Source organism: Lynx canadensis, chromosome E2 (genome assembly GCF_007474595.2).
Source record: "Lynx canadensis isolate LIC74 chromosome E2, mLynCan4.pri.v2, whole genome shotgun sequence".
Lineage (NCBI taxonomy): Eukaryota > Metazoa > Chordata > Mammalia > Carnivora > Felidae > Lynx > Lynx canadensis.
This window is the reverse complement of record NC_044317.1, coordinates 18,767,642-18,781,323: the sequence shown is the minus strand read 5'-3', so window position 1 is coordinate 18,781,323 and position 13,682 is coordinate 18,767,642.

The following is a 13,682-nucleotide window of genomic DNA, read 5'->3' as shown; positions in this document are numbered from 1 at the left end:
TCCCAAGAATCCTTCTAAGTCCTCCCAGCCATCCTGGGCTGGGGCCTATTCCCTGGGATTGGCAGAGGGAACCCCCAGCTGCTGGGGTCTTCCCCTTAACTCCGGAAGGTGGAACAGCAAGGAGAAGGGAGGATTCTGTCACCCCTGGGGTGAGAGAATCCTCCCCAGGCTATCTCTATTTTTCAGGAAGGGTAAGCCAACCAGCATGGCTACCTGGGTGCCACACTTGGCTGGTCAGGATGTGGGAGGCAGCACTTTGCTTCTCTCTTCTCAACTACATTACCATCCAATTTCAACATCACAAATAGCGCCACAACCTCAAATTATGGACCCCCTGATGTGATACAATAATCACCAATGTCGTATTCTTGCCAAAAATATTTAACATGAATCTAATCTTGAAGAAACAATCTGATGAATCCAAACTATGATGCTGTAAAACCAGCCTGAACTCCTATGAAAAATAATCAAACAAAAAAGACTGAGTGTGGGGCAGAGAATATTTTTTATATTAATAAACTAAAAAAAGACCTAACAACCAAATGCAGTGTGTGAAGCTTACCTCCTGAACTAACACAAACATGCTAAAAAGACACCCTTGAGACCAGTGGGGATGACAATACTCAATTTCTGTTGATTTGCTTAGATGTGATAATGGCACTGTAATTGTGTATAATGGTGACACTTAGAGCCAGATAATTCTCCTGGGAGTTTAGCAGCACTTCCAGCTCCTGCCCACTAGGTGTCAGGAGCACAGCACCCTCTCAGTTGGAACACGCAGAAAGGTCTGAGAAAATGGTTTGGAATTAGGTGGTATTGACAGTTGCATCACGTCAAGAATATATGAAAGCACACTGGACTGTACACTTGAAAATGGTTAAAAGGGTGAATTTTATGTTAATTTTCTCTCAATAAAAAATATAATTTATTCCTATCAAAATAACAGCAGCATTCTTCCAGAGTAGAACAAACAACCCTAAAATTTGTATGGAACCAGAAAAGACCCCGAGTAGCCAAAGCAATCTTGAAAAAGAAAACCAAAGCAGGAGGCATCACAATCCCGGACTTCAAGCTGTGTTACAAAGCTGTAATCATCAAGACAGCATGGTACTGGCACAAGAACAGACACTCAGATCAATGGAACAGAATAGAGAACCCAGAAATGAACCCACAAACGTATGGCTAACTAATCTTTGACAAAGCAGGAAAGAATATTCAGTGGAGTAAAGACAGTATCTTCAGCAAATGGTGCTGGGAAACTGGACGGCGACATGCAGAAAAATGAAACTGGCCCACTTTCTTACACCATACGTAAAAATAAACTGAAAATGGATGAAAGACCTAAATGTAAGACAGGAAGCCATCAAAATCCTCAAGGAGAAAGCAGGCAAAAACCTCTTTGATCTTGGCCGCAGTGACTTTTTTTTTTTAATGTTTATTTTTCAGGGAGAGAGAGAGACAGAATGTGAGCAGGTGAAGGGTAGAGAGAGAGAGGGAGACACAGAATCTGAAGCAGGCTCCATCCAGGCTCAAGGCTGTCAGCAGAGAGCCTGATGTGGGGCTTGAACTCACAAACTGTGAGATCATGACCTGAGCCAAAGTCGGATGCTTAACCAGCTGAGCCACCCAGGCGCCCCCTGGCCATAGCAACTTCTTACTCAACACGTCTCCAGAGCCAAGGGAATCAAAAGCAAAAATGAGCTATAGGGACCTCATCAAAATAAAAATCTTCTGCACAGTGAAGGAAACAATCAGCAAAACTAAAAGCAACCGACGGAATGGGAGAAGATATTCGCAAACAACATATCAGATAAAGGGTTAGTATCCAAAATCTATAAAGAATTTATCCAGCCCAATACCCAAAAAAACAAATAATCCAGTGAAGAAATGGGCAAAATACACAAATAGACACGTCTCCGAAGGAGACATCCAGATGGCCAACCAACACATGAAAAAATGCTCAACATCACTCATCATCAGGGAAACACAAATTAAAACCACAGTAAGATACCATTTCACACCTGTCAGAATGGCTAACATTAACAACTCAGGCAACAACAGATGTTGGCGAGGATGCAGAGAAAGAGGATCTCTTTTGCCCTACTGGTGGGAATGCAAACTGAGGCAGCCACTCTGGAAAACAGTATGAAGTTTCCTCAAAAAATTAAAAATAGAACTACCCTATGATGCAGCAATTGCACTACTAGGTATTTATCCAAGGGACACAGGTATGCTCTTTCGAAGGGGCACGTGCACCCCAATGTTTATAGCAGCACTATCAACAATAGCCAAAGTATGGAAAGAGCCCAAATGTCCACTGATGGATGCATGGATAAAGAAAATGTGGTATGTGTATATGTGTGTATGTGTGTGTGTGTGTGTCTATAGATATAGATATAGATATACCCACAATGGAATATTACTCGGCAATCAAAAAGAATGAAATCTTGCCATTTGCAACTATGTGGATGGAACTAGAGGGTGTTATGCTAAGAGAAATTAGTCAGTCAGAGAAAGACAAATAGGATATGACTTCACTCATATGAGGACTTTAAGACACAGAACAGATGAACACAAGGGAAAGGAAGGGAAGCAAAACTAATATAAAAACAGGGAGGGGGACAAAACATAAGAGACTCTTAAATATGGAGAACAAACAGAGGGTTACTGGAGGGGTTGTGGGAGGGGGAATGGGTTAAATGGGTAAAGGGAATTACGGAATCTACCCCTGAAATCATTGTTGCACTATATGCTAACTAACTTGGATGTAAATTAAAAAATAATAATAAAAGTAAATTAAAAAACATATATAATTTTTAAATGTCTCTATTTGATGTTGTCAAATATCTCCTGGGGGACAGAATCCCCCCAGCTGAGAACTATTGGTGCAGACAGGACACTGCTTTTAAGGGGATGGGGGGAGATGCAGGCTGAAGGATTTGGGAAGGGAATGTCTTATTTGTAACTTACTTTCAAAGAGCAAATGTGACAAAATGTTAACCACTGGTGAAACTAGGTGAGAGGTGTGTGGGTTGTTGATTTTACTATTCTGTCAACTCTCTATAGATTTAAAATTGTTCAAAGCCAAAAGACAATTCAGTTTCATGATTTCTGTTTATGACATCCCAAGGGGCCTGCAATAGGTACCAATTGTGCAGCCTCCTTTCAGATGTGATCATTGTTAAGTACGTACATGAGTAGAGTTGCTTAGTCCTTAATCCTTCAAGGGAAGACTCTTTCCTTATCTCTCACCCCCCTTCCTCTCTCTGTCCCTTTGTCTCTCTCTTTCTCTCCTGCCCTATCCCACTCCAAGGCTGCCTTAAACATACTGGCCCCGTGGTACCCACTGACCTGTAGAGAGAAAGGCATCCTATCCTATGGCCCTATGGCTATGTCAGTTCCTTTGCGGTGAGTATTCTCCCCTGTGATGACTTTACAACATGGTCACAAAATTCTCTAGCACTTGTCCCATTAAGAGACAGGGTCTCTGTCCCTCTCCTTAGATATGAACTCTACAACTGCTTAACCAATAGAATATAGTGGAAATGGTATTGTATACATTCCAGATCCAGACCTTAAAAGCCTAACATCTGCCATTTCCTGTCTCTTTTGAGACACTTGCTCTTGGAGCCCAACCACCATGCTCTAAGGAAGTCCAGGCCACCCTATGGAGAGGCATGCGTGGAGAAAAGCAGCACATAGCAGCAACTTGAAAGCCATTTGAGTGAGTCATCTTGGATGTAGATCCTCCGTCCCCAGCTGAGGCTGTGTGGGGCAGAGATGAGCTGTCTCCACTGAGCTCTGCCTATTTTGCGGATTTGAGAGCAAACTACATGATTGCTGCCATCTTAAGTCACTCATTTTTGGCGTGGTTTGTTTGCAGTGATAGGTAACTGATGTATCCCCGCCCCCCCCCCCACCCCCAGCTGAGGGCCGTAGGCTTGGAAGGCAGGAAATGGGCCAGCTCTTTATCCCTGGAGCTGGGACCTAGGTCAGCATTTATTCCTTCAACAAGTGTTTGTTGAGTGTCTACCAAGTGCTAGACACTGTTCCGCGGACTGAGGAGTTAGCAGTGAATGAGACAGACCCTGGGGGGGTGCGGGGGTAGAGAGAACTGTCTTCCTGGGGGAGGTTATTTCTAAGCTGAGACCTGTCTAAGGAAAAGGAGTTAGCCATGCACAAGAAGCCAGGAAAGGGGAGATGTGCTAGTTGTGGGTGAGGCTGCCAGATTTGGCAAATAAAAAATAAAAATTTAACACCCAGTTAAACGTGAACTTCAGATAAACAATGAATACTATTTTTGGATATACATATACCCCATGCAACATTGGGGACATACTTATATTAAGTTATTCATACATATCTGAAATTCAAATTAACTGGGAGTCCTGCATTTTATCTGGAACCGTAGCTCTAGGGCAGAAAAGAGAGAAAAACTCATGGTATTTCAAGAGGCAGTTCAGAAAGCTGGATGCAGCACAGTGGCAAACAGGGCATGGTATCAGAAGCAAAGGAGCAGGGTCATAAATGGCCAGCTTGCCAGGTCCATTTTGAATTTCGTCCCGAAGCAATGAGGAGCTGTGAGAAGGTTTAGAGCAGGAGAGTGACACAATCAGATTTGTGTGTTGGAACCATACCCTGGGAGGGGATGGGGGAACCTGTAGTCAGGGGGATCAGGAGAAGGAGTCTTTTGCCCTGCAAGGTTCACACTCTGCACTGTAACTACAAGGCCATAAGAATGTTGAGCTAATCCCCACTTTACATTTTTCTTTTCTATAAGTGTTTTAAGCTGTAAGTTTCCCCTTAACTACTGCTTCAGTATATCTCAAAAGTTTTGATAGTTTTTAGTTTTACCATTCCATTCAGAATATTTTCTAATTTCCCTTAAAATGTCTCCTTTGACCTATGAATCCTTCATATGTGTGTTGTATAATTTCCAAATATATAAGATGTTTCTGTATATTTCATTGTTATTTATTTTCCTTCCATGGTAGTCAGAGAACATATTCTCTACATTCTTTAAATTTTATTAATATTGTTTGATGGGTGAACATATGGTCTATCTTGATGAAGTTGACACATTTGCTGGAAAAGAATGTGGGTGCTACTGCTGTTGAGTTTAGTGTTCTGTAAATGTCAGCTACAGTCAGCGTAGTTGACAATGTTCTTCTGGTCTTCTAAGCATTTTCTTTTCTTTTTTTCATTTTATTTATTTGAGAGAGAGAGAGCGTGCATGCACACATGCATGAGCGGGGGAAGGTTAGAGGGAGAGTGAGAATCTCAAGCAGGCTCCATGCTAAGCATGGAGCCCAACATGAGGCTCGATCCCACAACCCTAAGATCATGACCTGAGCCGAAACCAAGAGTCAGACACTCAGTGGACTGAGCCACCCAGATGCCCTACAAGCATTTTCTCATTACTCAGTCCAGCTATTTTATCCACCAATGGGTATGGAGTGTACAAGTCTTCAGTGACTATAATATTTTAGTCTAGTTCTTCCCTTTCTTGTCAGTTTTTTCTTCAACTATTTTGAAGCTCTGTTACTAGATACATACACATATATGATTATTATGACTTCCTGAAGCATGGATCCTTTTATCCATATGGATTTCCCTCCTTAGCTTGGGTAACAGCCATTCTCCTGAAGTTTACTTTTCTGTTAATATAGCCTCTGCAGCTTTCCTACACTCACTGGTAGCTTGGCATATCTTTATCCAGATGTTTACTTTCTTATTTATCCTAAATCAAGCCTGGCCAGGGCCAGATAGCACAAGTAATCTACATAAACAGGTGGCTCAAACACCAATATCACCTAACGCTGTCACACTGATGGCTCTCACTCAGCTCACAGCCATACATTATGTGGGGTACCCAGCAAATGAGAGAGACAGAAAGCCCAGGCTTGGCTTGAGGATGCTTTGTCTTGATGTGAAAGGGACAACCTTAAAATTGACTGCTCTTACACTCCAGCCCCAGCTGTGGGGGGAAGTCTTTCCAATGGACAAAAGTTTGAGCAATGCACCTTGTCATTTGGAGGTGAAAGCAGGGGGTCCTATTTCATGGGCCTAAGATCTGTGTCATCACACCAAGCTTTCTTCTCAAAAAGTGTCCCTAGTTACGCTGTTGCTGTCTTGAAATTCATCGTAATTTTGGTTGTTGTTTTTTTTTAATTTATTTTTGAGAGAGAGAGAGACAGAGAGAACAGGGGAGGGGCAGAGAGAGGGGGGTACAGAGGATCTGAAGCAGGCTCTGTGCTGACAGCAGAGAGCCCGAGATGGGGCTTGAACTCACAAATCGTGAGATCATGACCTGAGCAGAAGCTGGACATGATCCAGCTGGTCCTGGCAAAAGGTTCCCAGACCAGTACAGAATAGAGGACACTCAGAAGACAAGACTACCTTGACTTGCGTGTGCCATGCTACCTGTGTGTGTGTTGGTGTGTGTGTGCATGTGTGTGGTACATATTAAGTATTCAAAAATGGTATCTACTGTTACTGTGTGTTATTGATGATGATGATGATGATGATGATGATGATGATGGTAAGTTATTGGACTCCTCTAGTAATGTTTCTCAAACTTCATTTAAGCCCGGTTAATTCATGATCTGCAAGCCATCCTTCTGTTTCACTGACTCATTTGCAAAGCGGTTTTTATTTAAGTGGTGCCTTTGACAACCCTTAGGAACTTATCACAAATATACACCTAACCTTTCAAACACCCACTGACATTGCACACCTACATCAGATGTTACCTCATTCATCGAGTTGCATCAACAGTCCCTAAAATCCCACCCCTTCACCCCAGCTGCCACAGATTCTCTCAAAGTTGACATGGACATGCACACACACACACACTCAGGTCATCTGACTGTGTGGGTGACATCTGCACAGTTCCCCTCCTGTTCAGCATGAAAACCTCCTGCCAGGGACAGCTGATATGAAGGCTGCTTAATGTGCAGGTGGCAGACTCTATAATTTGCATTTGAAAATTTTTTAAATTATTGCAAATTAGAAAGTATGTGCACGTGTAATTTCTGGTGGCTAGGAAGGATGAGAAGGCTTGGCATCTTGAAAGCACATTAGCAAGGAAACAAAGGTGACTTTATGCTTTTGTGGAGTCTAGGGGTTGGGGATGTTGTAAGCTCTGCAAACATCCTGTGGTGAGCCTCGGGGGTGCAGGGCCCTGATTTAATAAGGGTGGCCAGCATCAAGGGAAAATATAGCAATTCTACCGCTCCACATGGTGCAACAAATCTGGCATTTTAGATAAGAAAAGCCAGAACTAGAGGGGGTGGGGGTGAAAGACGATGTCACCTGCTCCTCTCACGTTTCCTGCAAAAAATCCCTGCAGAGACTCCTGGCTCAGTGAGTCACTGGCTTTGCAAGCCAAGAGAGGTGGAAAGCAGACTCCAGGAAATATGCAAGAGGAATCTTGGGGAAGTTTTCAGCTTTAGTGTGAAACTGTCAAGCCTCTCTACTCTTGTGGGAACCGGAGGAGGAAAACAAGAGTGAGAGTGGCAGGAGAAATAGCAAGGAACTAGACAGAGCTCGGGTGAGACCCTGTGCCTGTGGGCACTTTGGAATAACCACGGAGATGGCACAGACTCAGCAAATTATCCAGGCAGCTTCAGAGAGGGAGAAAACACCCCCATGTTCCAAGGCCTTTCAGAATGCCACAGATATTTACAAAGCATCCATCCAGCTCCTGGGCTTGGAGTGGTGAATGAGGCACCACAGTCCCTGGCCCTTCAGAGCTTCCAGCCATTAAGCAAGCCATCCCACAAACTGTGCCAAGTGACAAGGAAGAAGCTTCAGGGGCGTGAGGCCACGTGAGGATCCTACAAGGCTTCTTGACATCTTGGGCAGACGCAAAAAAAGGACAGGCTAAATTGCAGGCAAGGGCCCAGGATAGAGAGAGCAGGGCTGTTTGGAAGAAGTGAGAGGGGAACAGTTTGGGAACAGAGCCACAAGAAAAGCCTGGATTGGTCCTTTCTCTTTTCCCATTGTGGGTAATCTGTTTGCTACAGAATTTGGGGGGGGGGTGCATCTTCTAAGTGCCAGGCAACCTATTTGGCACTTTCTGTTTATTTATAGAGCAATTTAATTCACCAGTGTTTACTGAGCTCCTTGAACAAATAACCTGGACCCAGCCATGGGGTTGGCAGAGAGCACAGCAAGGGCAAAGGCCCAGAGGTGGGACCCCCCCCCCCCTTCAAAGCATCTCAGGGAAAAATCAGTCCCTTGGGTCTGCAGTAGGGTAAAGGAGCCAAGGTCCAAAGGCACAAGGAGCTGATCTTCAGACTTTGTCATTTGGGGAGCAGGATGAGTCCTAGAGGGATCCGTGCTCTAAGAAGCCAAGGCTGGGTGGAGGAGGTCCCGCCTCAGCACATTCTCTTCTGTGTGACGTTGGAGATAATTAACCCTGGGACCCTAACAGCTGTCACCACCACCCTTCAGGAATTTGGGCCCTCCCTGCATGGCATTTAGGCCACACTCCTGCTGCACAACTCTGGGGGAGAAAGGAATCTCATTAAAAATTTTCAGCAGATGTGCTGGCCTGGAGTCACCTGCACACCATCCCCCTTGCTTGGATGGTCTTTACCGGTACCCTGGGCTCTCAAGGGCCCAGGCTGATGGCTGCCTTCCTCCCAGGCCACGAACCTACTGATTCTCTGCCCATCAAATTCCTATGGGCTCTCAAGGGCCCTGACTCAGCTCACAATGGCATCTGGGGGAACAGGGGAGCCCCAGAGGGAAAGGTAAGAACCTTGGGTTCCATCCCAGCCTGACCACTGGTTCACTATGGTGCACTCGATAACTTTTGAGGTCTAGGACCTCTGAGTCCAAGAATCAGAATGATTGGACACAGTTGTGTGGAGCCTGTATAAGAGCCGTTGTCCCTTTCAGAAGGGGAGGCAGACAAGGCTGTTGGGGGGAGAAGCATGGGTCATGTAAGCATGACCAAGAGGGTCCTGACTAGCCTGGGGTCCAGGGAAGGCATTCCAGAGGAAGTGATGTCTGAGCTGAGGCTTAAAGTGTAGGCAGGAGTTAGCCCGGTGAAGGAAAGAGGAAAAAGATGCACAGAGAAGAAGCCTGTGCAAAGACATGGAGGCATGGGAAGCAGGGTGTATTCAGACTTGAAAGAATACAAAGAAGTTCAGATTTGGCTGTAACTAGGACTTCCTGGAGAGGAACTGGCCAGAAATGAGGGACCAGTGCAGAAGTGACAAGGGACAGGGTCCAATATGCAGAGGCCAACAGCTGCCCTGTGGAGAATGGACCAGGCCAGATGAAACCAAGGACACTAAGAGGCCAGAAAGGAGGTGCAAGTGGTGCATCTGGGTGGGGTGGGGAGGTGGGGAGGATGAAACAGACCTGGTGGCTGGTGGAGTGTCAGGGAAAAGGCTACCCAGATTAACATGAGGACCCTAGAGGGGGAGCAGTTCTGATGAGAGGTCATAGGCTGACTTTACACAATGAGTTCGGGGAGCTCAGGGGTCATCTTAACAGGTAAATGGAATGAGAGATGGGGGGAGTAAGACTCAAGGTATCACTGTGGGGATGAAAACAAGGCCCTGGAAGTTGTCAGGATGGCCTGGGGAAAAGTACTAAGGCCTGGGGAAAAGCAAAGGGAGCCCAACGCCCTGAGGAGCCCACCAAGCAACATGAAGAAAAACAAGAGAAGCAGCTAGAAATCCAACAAGAGCAGTCACAGAAGCCAGAGGGAGTTTCAGAAGAGAGGAAGGATTATTTATATTCAACACACCTGGTCAGGTCAAAGGAGGAGAGGACTGGGAAGTGAAGGGCCAGGGAGCATTTGTGGAGAGGCTTCTGAGTGTGGAGGATATTTTAACGGTGGTGGCGGGCTTTCCAGTGACCATGATTTGCCACTGGGTCTGAGTGTGAGGAGAGGGGCTGCATAAGGCTGAACAGGTTGTGCACTGCACACTCCAGTGGCTGTCCATTCACAAAACAGAACTTGGGGCAAGGGGCTACCAGCAGAGTTGAGCGGTATTTTGTGAAACTTGTGACTGCAGTGTGGATATTTACCACAAGGTGGCGCCAAAGACCAATGCTGTACTTCTTGGGAGAGGTTGGGGCAGGGCAGGGTTCCGCATCCTCCGGGGCAATGTCATCTTAGCATGGGTGGAGGGTACAGCCAGATACAGGATGGCTAGGACCCTCCCCACTAACGATGCCCTCCAAATCTCTGTCAGAACAGTTCTCCTAGCGGTAGGAACTCAGAAATAAACTACACATCACACACTGCAGCCTTTGGCAAGGGGCCTGGCTTGAAAGGGTCCCAGGGGAGCAGCTCATCCCATGATCTGGGAGAGGCAGGGATGTCCCTCCCACTTATCCCTTGGGAGAAGAGAGTCAGGAAGGAAGGAAGAACGCCTGGCCCAGAATATGGGACACAATCACCCCACCCCAGCACAGCCCTGCCCACAGGCCCCCCTGGAGGCCAAAGCTGGATCAGCGGGGACAGTAGCAGAGACACCACACCACCTGGGGCAGAGTCCCCCTGGGATGTCACCTGTGGACCCTGGAAACCCTGGACTAGAAACTTATGCCTCCTAGGTGCAGGGGCTGGCCTGGAAATGTCTCAAGAAGTGGTGGCCATGTTGTCTTTGAAAACAATGTCATGTCCATTGCAAACCATTCTTTACATAAGTAAATACAAAGAAAAAAATAGAACCAAGTGAATTACAATGCCCAGAGATGATGGTCACTAGTGGCACAGGGATGACTCTCCCAACAGCTCTCAGGGTCAGTGGAGGCAGCTTTGCGCTGAGGAGACTCCCACTACAGGAGACCTGGCAGCTGTTCTGGTGCCTTCGCCACTCCTCCGTGTTTATTGTGTTGAGCACATTTCCCCCTCTAGAGATAACAAAACCCTTACTCCCTACCCTACCCTGACCTGACCCTACTGCCTCTCAGACTTCCTTTCTCCCTGTCACAGCCCACGTAACTCAAATACAGCAAGCTCGTTGCCACCCCCCAGCCATTGCCCCTGCTGTTCCCTCTGCCTGGAATACCCTTTCTCTGGATCATTCCATGACTATTTCTTTCTGGTCATTCTTTTCTCTGATCAAAGAGGCCTTCCCTGACCACCCTGACTGAAGTAGCCCCTCAGCCCCATTGCTTGACATCACATCACCCTGGTCGTTTTCTCCACAGCTCTTCACTTTCTCTGAAGTCATCATACTTATATGCTAACTTGATGATTATCTGTCTCCTCTGGCTAGAGTGTAAACTTCTTGAGAGCAAAGACCTTGCCTGTCTGGTCTGCCACTGTGTCCCCAGCATTTAGAATGATGCCAGGCACATGGTAGGTGTTTATTCCATGCCTCACTTCCATTTTCAGTGGCTACAGAGCATCTCAGGGCATCTGTGACCCTCTTTCAATGCTCAATTGCCCACTGATGGTCACATGGACCATACCATCCCTTTATCCCTGACAAGCAAGCCAGTAGTCAACATAACATCCTCAGGCACAGATCTCTTCTTGCCTGTACAACTCTTTCTTTGGGATAAATTTCTTGCAGTGGAACTTCAAGGTGAAAGAGGGGTTTGCACTTGATATCCTGAAACTACTGAAATAGTATTTTTTTAATGTTCATTTATTTTTGAGAGAGGGAGAAAGAGAGAGAGCAAGCAAGGGACAGAGGATTCATAGCAGGCTTGAACTCATGAACCATGAGATCATGACCTGAGCCAATGTCAGACGCTTAACTGACTGAGCCACCCAGGTGCCCCTTGAAATAACTAGTCTTAAACACTCATACCAATTCCTACTCTCTTGAGAGTGTCCACTCACACATCATTTCTCACTGCCAATCTCAGAGGCAAAAAAAAAAAAAAGTTTCTTGTTGGTGTTTGTTTATATTTGCATTGTATTGATTGTTAACAAGACAGAACACCTCTTAAAATTGCAATTTTTAGGTGTTTTTTGTTTGTTTGTTTGTTTGTTTGTTTGTTGAGAGAGAGAAAGAGGGCAAGTGGGGAAGGGACAGAGAGAGAAAATCCCAAGCAGGCTCTGCACTCTCAGCAAAGAGCCCGATGTAGGTAGGGCTTGAACCCACGCTCCATGAGATCATGACCTGAGCCAAAGTCAGACACATAACAGACCGAGCCATCCAGGTGCCCCCAAATTGCAATTTTAATGGGTGAATGAATGGGTTCAGTTAAAGCATCAGAAAAGAGAAGTGGCTTCAGGAACCACAAGGTGAGAGTGATAAAGCCACTCGAACATGGAGCAGCATCCCTGGCCCTTGCCCTTTGACACACGCGTTGGGGAAGTAGAGTCCAACCTGAGGCTAGAGGGAGGTGGAGGTTGGTTGCAGATACAGACATACCTACGAGCCTCTATGTCCTCCCTCTGGAGTCGTCATCTGCCCCCACTATTCACTGAAGTGTTCTAGCAAGGTATGGCACCTTGGGCCCTCTCTCACTTGACCTCTTAATGAGCCAACTGACCATTGTCCCTTCCAAAAGCTGTCTCTACTCTAGACCCCTTTTTCTTCTACCCACATGTTCAGCTGCCTTCTGGATACCTCCTCCTGGATGAATGATCTCCAGACCCCTCAGATTCCACCTGCCCAAACTGACCACAACACCCTCTCGCTTACGTGATCCTCTAGGCCTCCCCACATCATTGAAAAACACTACAATCCACCCATCACCCAGGCCCCAAACCCCGGCATCATCTGGGCTGCCTCCCTCTCCAGATACCACATCCTGTCAGTCACCAAGCCCTGCATTCTGCCTCCTGAACATCTCTTGAATGTCTCCTTCTCTCTGTCCCCATTGCTCCCACCTGGGTGCAGGCCACCATGCCTTGGCTGGAAAATGGTAGTCGCTTCATTGCTGCCTCTACCTCCCCTCTCCATATACTGCCTAAGTGAGTTTTAGAAAGCATAGATAGGACCACAAAATTCTGCAGGTTAAAGCCCAGGCTTCTCATCACCCAAGGGTAAAATCCATCATCCTTAGACAATCCCCAAGGTCCCTAATGACTGGCTCCATCCCAACACATACATAATTCTCTAGCCACGTTAAGCTTTTGCTCCCCAAGAGCAGGGGGGACAGCTCCTCCCTCCTGTGCCTTGAACTCTGTTGTGCTCTCTGCCCAAGACACTTCTCCAAAAATCTACCCTCCACCTGCTTAGGGAGCCCTGACAATTTTCCATGCTAAGGGCCCCTTCCCTGCAAAGCCCTTCCTAACTAGCATATACTCACATTCTCTCTCATATGCACACACACACACACACACACACACACACACGCACACACACACACACACACTGTCTCTCTCTCTCTCTCTCTCTCTCTCTCTCACTGGTGACACAGGAGATACAGAGACTCAGGGATGGAACTGCCCTGACTGACAGTGAGCCCCCATGAACGCCAACTGGATGGCCTCACCTCTGGTCCCCCTACTTCTGGTCCCTCAAGGGCTGAGCATATAGCAGGTTCTGCTTGGTGAATATCTGGCAAATGAATGAATGATGCACATTCTGTTCAAGGCATGTGGCCACAGGCACAGCATAGGGCAGGCTTCTATTCTGTCCCCTCACAGAAGGCTGGGGAGTGAAGTTGCATACCAGAGAGCTGTAGCCACAGAGGCTGTGGGCTGGGGTGAAGGAAGCCTACATTTTTCTGGGTTTGGGGACTTGAAC